The 16,946-nt window shown below is 37.3% G+C and overlaps 1 protein-coding gene across 3 annotated transcripts in view; it reads left to right on the forward strand.

The window, feature by feature from the left end:
• The window catches only part of LOC120420630 (uncharacterized), a 145,148-nt gene that overhangs the window by 2,916 nt on the left and 125,286 nt on the right, over positions 1 to 16,946 (forward strand). For all 3 annotated transcript variants that reach the window (XM_039583706.2, XM_039583703.2, XM_039583705.2), the window contains exon 2: positions 3,341 to 3,872. The gene's annotated coding sequence lies outside the window, so the exon portion shown is untranslated. The remainder of the gene's footprint in view (positions 1 to 3,340; positions 3,873 to 16,946) is intronic.

A 16,946-nucleotide genomic window follows, 5' to 3' on the forward strand; every position in this document is an offset into this window, starting at 1 on the left:
GCTAGTTATTGCTTAAAATTTCAAGTTTTGTGAAAAAGTTACATGTTGCCTCCGAATTTTCAAAATAGTTCCAGCTGTCAAAATACTTTTCCGCCCGTTTCTCGTGTTGCTCCAGGATTAGAATTATATTCGAATCGCATAAATTTTGATTGCTATTGTATACCAGTTTAAAAGGTGGCACGTTCTGCCCAAAGTGGGTCTGAACGGTCTTTTTTAATTTATTCAGATAGCATATATTTCTGGAGCAGCACGAGGAATGAGCGGAAAAGCATTTTGACAGTTTGAACTAACTTTAAAATTCTCAGGATTTTGTTAACTTTTTCTCAAAACTAGAAGCCAATAGTTAGCCAATAGTTGGCCGAGTAATGCGGTGCCTGTGTGGACGCGCAGTCCTGTTTTTTCGTGTTATTTTCCGTCTCTTTTGTGTCGCTGTTCGAGTGCATGGGGTGATTGGTCAGTATAATTAAATAATGGCATCAGTAATGCGGTGCCTGTGTGGACGCGCAGTCCTGTTTTTTCGTGTTATTTTCCGTCTCTTTTGTGTCGCTGTTCGAGTGCATGGGGTGATTGGTCACTATAATTAAATAATGGCATCAGTAGTGCGGTGCCTAGGTGGACGCTCAGTCCTGTTTTTTCGTGTTATTTTCCGTCTCTTTTGTGTCGCTGTTCGAGTGCATGGGGTGATTGGTCAGTATAATTAAATAATGGCATCAGTAGTGCGGTGCCTGTGTGGACGCGCAGTCCTGTTTTTTTTTTCGTTTTATTTTCCGTCTCTTTTGTGTCGCTATTTGTGTACATGGGGTGATTGGATTTCTTCTTCTTTTTTTTTCTTTTTTTTTTTTCGCGCGTTCGTTGGCCGATGAATTTTATTTTTGTTCTCTTTATATAGTTTTCGATAGAAACGATCCGATTTTTGTTTTTTGAGACAAGCAAGTCGTATTGCTGGATTAAGTCCTTTCCATATCATCGAGGATCGGAAGGCACGTCGTCGGATATGTTTTAAGGCTTATGATATAAAATAGTTTTAATGAATGAAGCCCTTCCTACATCACCGTTGATCGGAAGGCACGCCGACGGAGAATTTCTGGAGAATCGCGGTCGAATTAATACTATATTTAAATCCCTAGATAGGTATCTTTCCGCAGCCGGCTGCCTAAGATTTTTAAAATTTCAACCGATAAACAAATTGCTTATGGTCGCATCACCTACCACAGTGAATCCTGACCTCATACCCATCTTACTAACCCCCTCAAAACTCATGTGATACTTTGTCGGAGACGCAGTCGATTTGGCGGTCCCATCACTCAAGTATCGGACTAACATTCCCATCCACTTCCCCGTGTCTTACCACTGGTCGTGGCCGGCGTCGGTATTGATCAGCACGATAGGGACCTTTGAAAATTGCGAAGGGGTAATGATTGGTTCCTACTTTTCATCTGTGGTCCACGGAGCAATGTTTGGGGGTCCTGGTCAATAACGAAGTAGCAGCTACGGGTGGACACCAATGCTATGCTATGCTAAACTAGAAGCCAATAGTTGGCCTCCCAAGCCACCATTCAACACTGTGGGGCTGGTTAAATAGTTACCTGTTGTCTTGGAATTTTCCAAACAGTTCCGTCAATATTCATATGCGCCCTTTTCAAATGTTGCTCCAGATTTGAACTTCATAATAAACAAGATTTGCGAGGTTTTGTCAATTCATTTAAATTTTTATACATATCTCGACTTGGATGAATGACAATAGCTTATAGGATCTTTTTTATTCAGACCCTAGCGCAGCCAATCTTTCAAAGGGACCCTGAAGAGTGCCTTAGGTTAGATTACGCCTAGCACTCTTCTTGTCATTTATTAACATTTGTAGTGCGCCATTGCAACGAAAATGCATTGAAACATCACAAGCGTTAAAGCGGCCAGGCCTACTGCGTAAAGCCGTATCGCAGAGACATGATTCGTTTGAAGTGGGTTGAGTTTGAGCACAGAGTGTTCGAACAACAACACAATTCTGAATCGACAGGGGAGGAAGAAGCGTGGGGACACACCACCATACGCTCCGAGATTTGGTTGTATTCGTTGGGAGCACCATGCTAAGAAGGTTTGGTACTCCGGGACCCTCTGGGATGGGACATTGTATTTCCACGAATGCCCTGGACACTTTTTGCCGTGGTTATAGCGCCACAACGCGCTCTCTGTAACAACAGTATTCCTAATTCCAGTCCTAGCTCACCAAGTCGTCATGGCCTAGTGGTTAGCATTTTTGCTTACCGATTCCAAAGGACGGGGGATCGAACCCCGCCTCGAGCGACATTGATTTTTCGTTCATATTCATCATTTCAAATTTATGTGTTTTCTTAACTTTCTCGTTGGGAGCAGATAGGCTAACCCAGAACAATTCGCTTACAAAGCGAACACTGTAACCAGTCAGCCACGGCCGCTCTCAATAGCTTATAGGACCTTTCCAAGAAAAAAACCTTTGGATATTTAAAAAAAAATCAAAGAATTCATACGTCTTTTGTGGTGTGGTGATGTTATTTGACGTCTTTATAAGACCCCTCCATTCTGAAACCAAAAACCATTTCACCAAGCATTGTACTATGCTTGGGCTAAACCTACAAATCAAAAGACGTGAGTTTATAAATTAAAATTTCGTCTTTGGCTCTTTGGTTTCGCTAAAGGAACAAGAAATGAAATTTATTGAGATTCACTTGTCTAGAATTTGTTTCGACGCAATAAAAAGTCATTGTACTCAGAAAAATAAGCTTCATCTCTGTGAATAATAATATCGGCAACTTTAGCTTAATTTTTGGACGAATGTAGAAAATTTGTCAGAAAACCTTAATCAAAACAAATGTCTTAATCGTATTTATTCATAACTTATTTATGTAACAATTTTTCGCAAATAAAAACAAAACTAATCTCATTTTTAATCTTACTTCTTTATTCCACATGCGACCTTCCCCCCGGGATCTGGCAACGCTTGCCCGTCACTCGCCGTCATCACCAGCCATGCCAGATATACAGATAAATCTGTATTATACAGATTTTTTGATCCCAAAAATCACAAAAATCTGTACATACAGATTTTTTAAAAATGATTTAATTTGAAAATTTCAATAATTTAGTAATTGAATTTTGTTTTATTATGATCAAAAAGCTTAAATCTGTTGTGAAAAGTCTAAAAAAATCTTCTATGGCTTCGAATTTGACATTATACAGATAAAATACAGATTTATTTTTAAGAAAATACAGATTTCCCATAAAATAATCTGGCAACGTTGGTCATCACCATCGTCGTCGTCGTCGTCGTCGTGGGTTTTGCCTTCGCCGCCGCTGCTGTTAACAGGAAAGAGAGCTGCCCCCGTAAACGAGGTGTCAAAGTTGGTGTGCGCGCGCTCTGAATGAGTGCGAGTGAGCCAGAGCATCAACGTGAATGAGTGTGCGGTGTGTGGGAATGTGAAACAAAACCTCTCGGTAGAAGGCAAAAAGGAGTGAACGAAAAAGGGAACAACAAGAAGTGAACCGATTAAGAAGAAGGGAGTGAGGGAAGAAAGAGGGAGCAGGAAGAAGAAGCGAAAAGTCAGAGTGTGGAAATATAGCGAATAAAAAAAAAGAGTGTACAAAGAGAAGAAAACGAAAGAAGCAATGGCTATAAATTTGATAGATAAGAAATCTTCCTATTTTGTGTGATTTTCAAACAAAAGTTTCGTTCAACTTGTTACGTCGCGCGGGGGAACCGGAATTTGATCCCGCGGATAACGAGGGCGCCGGGGGCTGCCGGAATTGAGCAAAGTTTGGCGTGCAAGTCTGTGGTGGACGGCGGCGGCAGCAGCAGCCGGATCATCGTCCAGGATTAAGTTCCAGCTAGTGAAAACGAGGTGAGTGTGTGTGGGACGTCATCGTCGAAACCGCGGTAGCTGTCAAAAGGTGTAAATAAGAATCGTGTGCGTGGGGAGGGGGCACGGAGATCCCGTTCCGTGAGAGTGACGACAAAACTGAGGGGGGGACAGATGTAGAGTGTGTGTGTTTATCTGTCAAAAGGAGGAAACGAAAAAAGTGTCTTTACTTTTTGTTTTGATTGCCACGACGGACGAGCGAGAGATGCAATCAACAGCACAGTGTGATAACGGAGTAGGCGTTGCAAAGTTTGTTCGCGAGCTGACAGCTAGAAACGTCACTCGGCGTTGGTTTCCGCGACCCGTTCCGGATCGTCGTGTTCGTCCCGGAAGCGAACGAGAGACGTCGTGCTGCAGCAAGTCGCCGGAGTGGCTTGTTCAGGGTGAGAGACGAAAACAGGCAGAAAAAGCACAAATACCACCACGAAACCGCTGCCAGCCGTACACAACAACCAGCAGCACAGACTCTCGCATCCGGACGGCGGCCGTGGTCGTGGTGGTGGCGTTGAAGAACCGCGCGAGAGATCAGTAAACATGACACAGTTACACAGAGTTGTCCACTCGGCTGTGTGGCGGCGATGACAATAATTTCAAAATCGTTGTATAACTGGCTCGCCAACAAAAGCAACGAAAAGTTTCAATCAATCTAATCTAAGCCGAGCCGCCGACCCAAATCTCGGCCTCGGAATCGGTATCGACGACCCCGGTCAGTAGTACGATTCCAAGCTAATAAATTTCGCTCGCGTATCGACTTCACTTCCCTTTTTTCCGCGGGCATGATTGATGATGGGTTCACGCGCCGAACAAAGTAATAATAACACACTTTGGAGCACACCTCTCTGATCGCTGTGGCTGTGTCTGTGCGCGCCCCGTTTTGTATGTTTGAGTCTAACTTTGGCCTGCATATAAATGACGACTCTTGGAGGAGCAAATTGCCAGACAGGGTCTCCACCAGAAAATCACCACCACCGCCGTTTTATACACGGAGGAGAGCGCCACCGACCGCTACCGGTTCGCTGTTGCACGTTGATCCAGCATCGGCAGCAGCAGCAGCGATAGACAAAAGATTGATTCGGATGTCGGTGGTTAGCGCGAGACGCTGCTGTTTCTCATAAATTATTGAAACGCGGATGAAGAAATGGATCGCATGAAAGTAGTTCGTCCTGGAATTGGGTCTAGAGTGTTTGTTGTAAAAAAAAAGGTTATAAAACTGTTGATTTTAATTTGTAAACCCTTCTTAAGGGGTTTGTAATTGAAATTATCTAAGGGGTCGTGCATAAACCACGTGGTCTCCTTAGGGGGGGGGGGAGGGGGTCCGAAATCCGACCGAAAAAAACCATGAAAAGCCATGGGGGGGAGGGGGGGGTCGACGGCTGACCACGTGGCCTTTAAAAAAAATCTTTTCATAAAAAAAAACAAAAAAATACGCGCTTTAAATTTATTTATATGCTTACATTTTTTGTTACATGCAGGTAAAGTGCGAATGATGCTGATGATACCTCTTCAGTTGACGCTCAGGCGAGGAACATCCTGGAAGGAGCGTCACTGACTACGTCCGTAGTCCTGTTAGATCATACTTGATCAAGACAGTATAGCTCTGGTTCCTTGCAAGTGTCCTATTTTCTTACCTCCACGTTGGCTTGGTTTTCATGATGACCTAGCTGGTGGCCTGTGGAAACGGATCGTAAACCTTTGACCAAAGTCAAAGTCGAGACGGCTAAAAGAAAGGGGCGCGACAATGTGGGAAAGGGAAGTAATTTGTGATTGTAGACGGTATTGTTTTGATTCGCAGTATGTTGAGTCAACTGCTGTGGATGTACCTGAAACATCGCACAACGGGGTTTCTCTTCTCTTCATTCTCAGCTACCACCTATCTTCTGTTTATTTTGTTTCACTGATTTTCTAACGCGGCTTCTGTTTACTATCCTCCATTTGATTTCGATTTTACTCATTTGATTCTCTTATTTCTCAACGCTTTTTCACTCTATTTTACCAATTGATGCTGCTGTAACATACTTTCTGCTTTCCCTTAATTTGGCAGCGATATCAATGTTGTTATCATCTGCCTTTTCTTTATTTATCTATTTGAATAATTTTTCATTTGCCCTATAAATTGCCCTCAATACAATCTAAGCTTGTTTGTTACCTCTATTTATTAATTATTGTTAATTTATTTATCTACTTCATAAATTACTATCTTTCTTTTACTATTGATTCTTCAAATAGTATATTTCTTTCACTGTCCATTGTTTTCAATCTTCACCCTTTTCTTCAAACAAATGAGGTTCGAGCCCTTACTCAATTTTTGGAGTGATCAAAGAATTAACACAAATATTACTATTGTACTTTTGAAAAACTTTTATAATATGCTTAGGACCAAAAGTTGTAACAAAACACCGCGACAAAAGAAATAGCAACATAAAAACACGACTCAACACTAGGAAAGATTTCAGGAGAAAACAAAACACAATAAAATAACAACTAGTTTTTGAATTCAAACTAAAAATAAAACAGTTTTTGCTTTAATGAAAGTTGATAGGCACACTATAAATGGTTAGGCGCTTATACTTACATCAAACCCTACGTAATGTACCACCCCCGGCCGAGTTAAAATGCGTAACCGGAAAAGAAGGTGTGCATGCCTGGCACGAACACTCAAAGCGTGTTCTAGCGTGCTGCTCGTACTGACTCAGAGCAAGGGTGAGATGTAGGTGTAAGGGCAGTGCGTGTTCGTCGGGAACCTGGTGCATAAGATCGGTCAAGGCCCGTTCTTACACTGAAAATTGCGAATTGCGAATGCTTACATTTTTTGTTACACTTCATATAATTATTTTGTTTAAAATTATTACTTATATTTCAATGTCATAATATTTTCCAATTCAATATTGAATTATATATTTCAGCAGATTCATATCAATACTTTGAGCCTGTAATTGAATGTACACTTTTTAATACTCATGTAACTACGTTTTGCAAAAGTTTAAAAGCTGTTAAAAAATAAAGTGACAGTATCCAAAGTTAATATACCCTAAAAAATGCGTACCAAAATGCAAACACAATTTCATTTTTTTGTTGATGGTATCAAGTAGCTAAAAATGTGCTTGCACATTTGCATTGAAAGTAGATGTAGTCTTCGATAGTTCTATTTTGGAACAACTTAAAAAATAAATATTGCTGACAATTTTATAAGATTTTCGTAACAAGGCAAAAAGCTAAATATGTATTATAAATGAAGTGTCTAAAAATGATTCTCTACGATTTTTTTTTTTTTCAAAATCTCAGATTTTAGCTAACTACCGTAGCTGGTCCTATAAGTGATCGAAGAATCTTAATCAAAAGATTTCCTTTTGACACTTAAAACAAACTCAAGATATCTTGTATCTCCTCTTATGCAATATTTTTTAAGTACAAAGAAACTAAAAACCCCAATTTCAGGATTATCGCGCAAAATTTCAGTTTCACTACCTCATTTGCAAGAGAAACGTCTAACATTAAAAAATAACCAGTAACGAAAAAACGAACGATACATACTTTAAGATTCACCAAAAAATTTGATGAACATTTTGGTCTAAAATATATTCCTTATTTCGTAGGTTACACAATTCGGATTGTTATATTACATAACATTACATAAAATACACGATTACTATCCATCGTCAAAGTTGTAGGTATTTTTTTAGTTTTTTTTATGTTAATAGGGACCATCTCTTGAGCCAAAGAGAAACATGGGCAAACATTTTAGGTTTTTAGAGAAAAAAAACGAGCTTCAAGCAAACATTGTTTTTGTTTCTCAATTAATTTAAAGATTAAAAAAATAGGGGCCCTTTCCTGAAAATATTAGTTTTCTTTAAGCTGAGAAAATATAATATACCCTCAACTTCATATTTGAGATAAAACCACTCAAATATAAAGAAAATTAAAATAATTTAATTTTAAAAAAGTCACTTAATTTTCAAATGCCGATATCAATTTGTGAAATAAATTTCAATTCAATGCCGTCAAGATCAACATAAATAAAATTTATTTAAAATGATGGAACGGTACTTTCAACTCGCTGGTTCTCGGGCATAACTCAACCAACCGGGACATTTTTTTTGAGTGAATTATAAGGATGTCTAGATGATCCTTAAACTTTGCAGAACTCGATATGATCAAATCTGTAATTTATGCGATCAAAAACGTCGATCCATTTTTTGTTTGCTCTAGTAAAAAAAAAATCGCCTGAAAATCCGCGGAGACAAGCCCGAAAACCTGTGAGTTGAAGTTACCGTTCCAACGTTTCAGGGAGGCTTTGGCATCCGTGTATATTGGACATGCGTTGGGTGTCCCAGTGTTAATAATTTGAAAGATATTGAAAAGATTGAAAAATTAACTTATTTAATATTTTTTTGTATTTATTTTGAGGTAATATCTCCAACCAAAAGTTGGATCAAAAATCTTAAATCGTAGATAATTGCCTATTTAAACAACTGAAAAAAATGTAAAATAAATTCCAAATTTCAGTTCAATCTTTTTTAAATTTATCAAAACACGTAGTCGATAGCAAAATCAATTTAAAGTAAGAGTAAGACTTAAACAATTTGAATGTCCATGACTAAAATAATGATTTTTAGCGCGTTGTCTACAACTTTTCCAAAGACACGAAATCGATTTTCGAGCAATTCTATACAAAATTGGTCTTTATTCCTAAATTTTATTTTTTGATTTTTTTAATCCGTCTGAAACTTTTTTGGTGCCCAAGCCATTTTGCATCATTAGTTTGTCCATATAGTTTTCCATACAAATTTGGCAGCAATGAAAATTAAAAAATCTGTATCTTTTGAAGAAATTTTTGGTCGATTTGGTGTCTTCGGCAAAGTTATAGTTATGGATAAAAACTACACTGAAAAAAATTATAAATGGTAATTTACTTTGCTGATTTTTAATTTCACTTTTTGTCACTAAAACATGATTTGCAAAAAAACACTATTTTTATTTTTTTTTAATTTTGCCAACTTTTCAGAAATTTTCAGAACGGGCAAAAAATCGTTTTTTGAGTTATGAATTTTTGAATCAATACTGATTAAAAAAAATCGAAATATTGACCGCAACTTAATTTCAATTTTATTTTTCGATGTAAAATCAAATTTGCAATCTAAAAGTACATTAGTGAAATTTTCATAAAGTGCACCGTTTTCAAGTTATAGCTATTTTTAGGTAACTTTTTTAAAATTAGTTGCAGTTATTAATTTAAAAAAATAGTGCCCAAGTTTGCTTAATTTTGAAAAAAAAAGTTTTGAAATGCTGAGAAAATTCTTTGGTGCTTTGTTTCTAAGATATTGCCATGCAAAGATTTTAAAACAGAAAAATGGATGTTTACTACCCAAACAACCCATAATTTTCTTATGTCGATATCTCAGCAACTAATGGTGCGATTTTCAATGTTTATAAATAAAACTTTAGTGAAATTTTCCGATCTTTTCGAAATCAATATTTTCAAAAAAAAAATTAAGACTAACATTTCAAAAGGTCGTAATATTGAATGTTTGTCCCTGTCTCTGATTCTTGTATGGAGAAAAAATTAAACAGCTCGACTTTTTTGGACACACTGAATCATTGGAATCAATCATGCTTAATTAAAAAGAAAAGTTGCTTTAGTTTGGATTTTCATGAATGTTTGGAATAAAATGAATATTAACTAGGAGCTTTCATAACTAGATATTTTCCTTAAAATAAAATGGAAATATTTTTTCCTGAAACAAAACTTTTCTATTTAATGAATTTCAAATTTAAGAAAATATTTTAAAGCGCATTTAAATTAAATCATGAATGCTGTTTATAAATCAAAATAGCTTTAATTCTTAAAGCATATTTATTCTGGATGCAATTTATTGCACTGCAATTCCATAATTTTGAATACATATGTTTTACTAAGTTGCTTGTTTTGTTGAGAGTATTTTTTACTTTCTGTACCATTTCAATAAATTGTTATACCGTAAACCGGGGTGACTTTGATAGGATTTCAATTTGTTTTTAGAACATTTTCCAACAGGTAAGGTTTTTCTCAAGATTATTATTTTTAAAACATGTACTGGGGTAGGCCACACAAAGTCCATGCACTATTTTGGAAAATAAAGTTTTTTCAATAGTGTTTAGAAAAATAGTTACGTTAAAAATTCTTGGTTTTAATTCCGGGGTGACTTTGATAGTCATAGTTTTTCTTGTTAAAATCATATTTAAGATGTTCAAAGTTTATTTGTACGTTAAATGTACCATCACTAAAGTAGCTGATATAGTTTGTAAGAAAAAAAATCAATGTTTATATTAAGTTAACTAAGTTTATAAGCTTTTTGACAAAAAACATATAAATTTTTGGTAAAATTGTTAAAAAGTCTGAATTTTGCATGAAATTTGTTTAAAATTGTTTTGTTTATAAAATTATCGATTTATATTGCATTTTAAACTGAATTCGAAGCACGAATCACAAGTTTTCACATTTTACATGAAATTTGTTCAACTGAATTTGCCTATAAATTTGGAAATTTTTTTAAATTGTGTTTCAAAAACACATATTATTTATTATTTACAAACTTATTTAACCTTCTCCTAGTGGAAAATTGTCCAAAGAATCCGAAAATGCATTCCGTTTTCCGATTAAAAATCATGTTCATTGAGAAAATCATGACACTTTGAGAAGTTTAAAATAATGACATTCATCCACATTATCTAAACTATAGTTAACTAACTTTAAAAACTTTTTAAAAATTTATGAAAAGTTCTTCATGAAGTACTTTGAACACTTCTCTACCACGGTCAGTATGTTTCTGAACCATTCCTTACGTATTTTAATTGTACTCTTCATTTTGCGGAAAAATCGCAAACCTATCACAGTCACCCCGGCTATCAAAGTCACCCCGTTTTACGGTACTGTTATTATTTACCTTACACATTGTGATATCATACTTTTTTCACACTTTTAAGTGAATTTCTGTTTTTTTTATATATTATTAAATTGATTTTAATGGTGTTACAGCACCTACACAAATTAAAATGTTTTCTGTTTGACCCAATGTCACCCCCTCTAAAGGGTGAGTTTGAGTTAATTTTAAAACGATTGGCATTTATGAACGGTGTGATTATACTAGCCATATTCTGGGAAAATGTTGGTAAATTCAGGAGCATTCCCCAACAATATTTATTTCGATATAATTTGAAATGTTTTTATTGTGTTAAAATAACAACAGTAATATCGTTTTTTGACCAAAAGTCACCACCACTGACGGTACATCATTTGTGGATAAACATTTTTGAAATCTATACTTATTTTGTTTTTTTTTTTAAGATTTTTGACCTGGGAGGAAAAAGCCACGTGGTCATATAGGGGGGGGGGGGGGTTTGGCGTGAAACCACGAAAAACCATGAGGGGGGAGGGGGGGGTCAAAAATTCTCCAAAAAAAGGCCACGTGGTTTATGCACGACCCCTAATGAACGACAATGATTGTCTTACCCTCTTTCTTGTTTAAACTGTGTTTCGAGAACAGACCGATAACAGATCGAAATGACTTCAAAGAGGCGTATTTAAAAGATCTTTTCAACGAGGCTAAAAGTTTGGAGATCTGACTACCCTATTTATACCCTTTTCGAGGCCGGAACTTAAATATTTTGGTGAAAACCTTGTCCGGATCTGTCATGCGATCCATCGTTGGAAAGGTAATCAAAAGACCATTCAAACGAGCCCAAAATATTGAAGATCTGACAAACCTGTCACAACAGATTGGTAATTTTTATAGGGCTTACATTGGTAATTTAGGATTAAGTAATTTCAACGATCAAAAGTGAATGAGTATCGTCTTTACAAGACAAGTTGTGAAAAGTGATCATTTAGAAAGTTTCGGTTTTCAGAAACCGGTAGGACACCTGACCTTAACATTCTTATTTGTGGTCAAAGCATAAAAAAATATTTGTCGAATGGAATCTAGAGCATCAAAAAAGGGTCTCAAAAGGGACTTCTTTCTGGTGTAGCAATATCCCGGTGGTCATAGTGACCAAATCTATATGCACTCTCTGGTGAAGTTGTTCTCTAAAACACGAACTATGAGGATTTTTAAAAACTCTAGAATCGTTAAGGTGCTCAAAACTGGTAACAACTAAAACGAACCAATTTTACGAGTTTAATCCCATTTAAACTGTAAAGACAAAAGGATTATTGCGATCCCACATAAAGTTTCTATCTATCACTAACAACTATCGTGATACAACACGACCGTTACTCATCAACGTATGATATATTGGTCGCATCCATGAATTATTCATTGCAGCTTCATAAAACACAAAGTCTTTGTTTTTGTCCACCTTCTATCGGGTTTCATGTATCGAAGGGATTTAGATTTTACACGATAAAAAAAATCGTCTTTTTTTAAAAGGATTTTTTTAACTGAACTCCTGCACTCGGCAGTGATAGATAAAGCTCTGGTCTGACGTATAGATCATCTGCCTTGCAAAGTTGCGTTCCCTTCTTCAACACAAACAGTGTCGCAATCACCATACCAGATTGTACTCTCTCTCTCTCTTGGTAGTGTGTAACGCTGTCTGGTTAGGCGGTTCGAACTAGAATCCAGCGGACAATAGCGTTCCGGTCAGAATAATCGACTTGTGGATATTTTCGCTGACTTTTTTTGTTTCGACGCACGCATGAAGTTTCGCTAATCGCCTGGTAGGGGAAATATGCCCATTTTAAGCCTAATAAGCGGTCGTGTTTGAATGATGCTGGATAATCTGGATTGTTCCTTGAAATTCACTAAAACCAAGTACACCAACGAGTAGAGCAACTTTTTGTGAACATTTCTGTTTATTTTCACTTTTATTAAAAGTTATGCTATTCCTTTTACAAGCACAAAAAAAAAATTCAAAAATGTATTCTAATCGAGTCGAGTGCTTTGGGCCACGCCCATTTTTCTATTTTCAGCTTAGTTCTTTTTTTTCTTCCAGCGCTCTTTTGGGTCTGCTTAGTGCTGCCAAAATTGATGATATTTTAAGCGAACACTCACGAAAAGTAGCATTTATAGCGAAAGTTTCCTGGCAGCACTTGCTCACTCCAACAGGCGCTGCACCAGCATGTTGGTGGTGTTGGTGGCCACCCTTTGTTCTTTATTTGCCTTCGCTCCTCGCTCGGTTTTCTTCAGCCTTCGATTGGAATGGGTATTCAAAATTGAAACGTCAAACGACTTGGCGCGTTTGTTTTTTTTTATGGTGCTTGCTAATTATTTACATGTTTCGGGATTATTTTTCAAGAGAGTGACTAACGAATGTGCAAAAGAACATGTTGCCGTTAGTTGGAAGCAATTTTATATCTTAAGCGCTTTGAAATCGTTAGCGCAAGTGAAAAGATATTGATGGCGACTTTCGTTAAGCAGTCTGATCTTGCGTGTGTATGTGTGTACCACCAAAATGATGAGAAATGGTCTTTTTGGTATTTTTTGAGCTTTAATCAAGCATCGAACTCTCCATATGACGAAGATAGGTGTTTGATTAGAAAGGGTATATTTCCCCTATGAATCTTGCAAGTTCGCCTTTAATTACTGCACTTATCTTCAAATAGAGAGATGCACCTTTAAAATGTGTTCCCGTTGTTTCTCCTTTGGCGTCAAATAGTCTAGCAATCTGTGAAGGGGTGGTAGGTTGGGTTGTGGATGCTGATCCAATTGACTCCACCACCACTCACTCACAGCACAGAACCAACAATTACAATAACAATTAAAGCCCGTGTTGACAGCCCGTACTGTCGGCGGTGGTGTGCCATCTGCGAACCGGGAGGTCCTGATGTCGGAGGGTTATTCATGGAAAGAGGTTAGGGTAAAAGAACCTCGGTTGGGTTGGAATCGTAATCGCGAGAGCATCGGACAAACGTTTGCCCCAAATTATTCCCAATTCGTGGTTCACCTCAGCCGCCGGTTGTCCCTAGCGACCTCCCCCCTCTCTTGTCAGCAGACAATCCGTGTAAATATGTGCACTGTTTTGAGTGGTATTTAGATTTCAACCTACCGGCGGGGCAGGTACGGGTGTGCGCGTTGCGTATTTAACCGTAGGATAACGTGACTTAAAAATCAATTGAGGAAATGGTAAAAAATGCTCAGATCTAATCAAACTTCCAAAAAAAGTGGAAACAGTCAAATTAGTTGGATTTCATTGCGACATAAACCTTGAAATCAACTTAAAATTATTTTTTGACCGGTATTCAAATCAAAAAGTACAACGAAAAATTCGCTTGGAAACTAAAATTAAGGGGTTACATACGTATAAATCAGCAAAAATGTCAGAGGTTGGTATGAGCATACATTTAAACTTTTTTAAAAATATGCTTGCAGGGCATTCAAATATACATGTTTATCTATTACCAAAACAAATTTGAAGACATTTGTTGAATCATTGCCGAGATATAGCTATATACACGATATCTCAACACTGCTTTGACCAAATCGGCTCAGAATTTTGGTGAAGACTCGTGCGCATAACGAAGGCCGATATTCAAAAAGTTTATTTAAAAAATATATATATATATTTTTAATATTTTTCTACAGTTTTTGATTTTTTTAAAAAAGCAAAATTTCAAAATCGGGTTTCGTCATGTACCCGGGATATGTCTTGGGAGTCTTCACCCCAAATTTCAGCCAATTTGGTCCACCCCATCTCGAGATATCGTGGCACCCGTAAATCAACTCAGTGTTTAGAGAAAAACTTTGCGCATGGCTAAATTTTGAACTTAAATCGTCTCTAATTCAGTTCAGTTGCGAAATATCTTTCTGAAACTTTCAGGAGTGATTGAAAATCATCTTTTTAGTGGATTAATTGAATTTTCTGTATTACCAAAGTGTGTGATTTCTACATGTATATAATCCCTTAATTCGAGCCAAACATTTCATTAGGGCACAAAACCAAAACGTAAACATTCGGGATTATTCCACTATTCCATTCATTAGTACACTCCAAACATGCCCTCCAAGAATCAAATTGATAACAAACGGAAACGGAATCGACGTAACACCTTATAATGTGGCCCTCTTAAACCTTGCGGTTTCGTCAACGGTTCCACAGTAGCGTGGCTCACGGATATATGAAAAAGACAAAAGTGTTCAATTTCGAACGCCTCGACCGGAATTTTGTAGCAATATGGCCCCAGAACATAACCTGAAATTTTGAGCGTATTTGGTTAAGGTTTAGTACTTCCACCATTGACCTGAAGTTAGTATGGAACTTCTAAAAATTTACCATGGGAAATTTTCACATTTAACCTCTTCATAGATTAAGAGTGGAACAACTAAACATTAACAAAATGCGCTCAAAATTTCAGGCTAGCTTCTGCGGTTATAATGCTACAAAATTTCGGTCGAGGCGTTCGAAATTGAACACTTTTGTCTTTTTCATATATCCGTGAGCCACGCTATTCCACAGGTGTGTATCGTTCTTTTTGCGACAAGACTCCGCCTTCCGGGTCTCCTAAGTGTGAAGGTATGGTACGGGGAGAGGGCACTGAATACCTATATTTACACTTAGAATTTTTTGCGTCCGCAAACAATTTCCTATTGAAAAAATCAAAAACACAAAAGGGCACATAACCATTAGGGTGGGTACGGATTTTGAAAAGTTCTCAGATCAAGTTCTGGTGTGGTTCCCCTTGTAGGGCATACCCAAAGGGACTCTCACACCAAATTTCAGCTCATTTGGTTGAAAACTGGCTTGTCTCAAGCGGGTTCAATTTTACATGGAAATTACTATGGGAAATTTTGAATTTTCGTTCATTCGCTCCTACAGGCCTGGGGAAAACATGTAGAAACTTCTAGGATGGCCAGAAATGAGCGGAATCGTCTGGAGAACAACTTTTCCTAAGAGACCAGGTCGATTCGTTCAACCCCCATCGAGCTCAACGGCAATACATCCGGGGTTTTCGGAACCAACGGTTTTCCCCAGAAAAGCAACAAATTTTCCTTAGCATGCTATGAATGCTTGATGAAAACCGTGACGCCACATGTCAAACAATTACCACGTGGACTAGCATCGCTTATAAAAAAAATACTTTTTATTACTTTTTGAACCATAGAATTAAAATTTTTGGTGATCCTGATACTATTTAACTGTATTCTAAACCTCCAACTAAGAAAAAAAAAATGTTATGGTGCAAATTTTACAATCACGTGGTAGCTGTTTGACATGTGGCGTCGCGGTTTTCATCAAGCATTCATAGCATGCTAAGGAAAATTTGTTGCTTTTCTGGGGAAAACCGTTGGTTCCGAAAACCCCGGATGTATTGCCGTTGAGCTCGATGGGGGTTGAACGAATCGACCTGGTCTCTTAGGAAAAGTTGTTCTCCAGACGATTCCGCTCATTTCTGGCCATCCTAGAAGTTTCTACATGTTTTCCCCAGGCCTGTAGGAGCGAATGAACGAAAATTCAAAATTTCCCATAGTAATTTCCATGTAAAATTGAACCCGCTTGAGACAAGCCAGTTTTCAACCAAATGAGCTGAAATTTGGTGTGAGAGTCCCTTTGGGTATGCCCTACAAGGGGAACCACACCAGAACTTGATCTGAGAACTTTTCAAAATCCGTACCCACCCTAATAACCATGTTCACTGCAAACCAAAAAAAAAAAAGTTCAAATGTGCCCTTTTATTTTTCGTTAGGATCTCGTACTTGAGGAACTTTTTGGGTTATTAAGTGAACTTTTCATACATTCTTTACACTAATTCACTTCAAAACAAAGTTTGATTTACGTTTCACCAAGGATTTCTACAGAAAAAAACTTCGTCGTAATACAATATTTGTTACGGTCCCGCGGCTGCTGTTCAGTACAATTTTGAAGAATTTTTATGTTTCACATACCTTATCTACACTATTCAATCACAAAACTTCACCAATAATCAAAATTTCTACTGAATTCCTCATTATTTCTAACTAAACAAAAGGGCCCGTAAACATCATTCAAAACAACAATCCGGTGACAGCGCTTTAGTGCCCTTTCAGTTCTTTTCGAAATTGCATTAAGGAAGGGCCCATTATGAACAACAGTTGGAAAGTTAAAAGG

The sequence above is a fragment of the Culex pipiens genome, chromosome 3 (genome assembly GCF_016801865.2).
Source record: "Culex pipiens pallens isolate TS chromosome 3, TS_CPP_V2, whole genome shotgun sequence".
Lineage (NCBI taxonomy): Eukaryota > Metazoa > Arthropoda > Insecta > Diptera > Culicidae > Culex > Culex pipiens.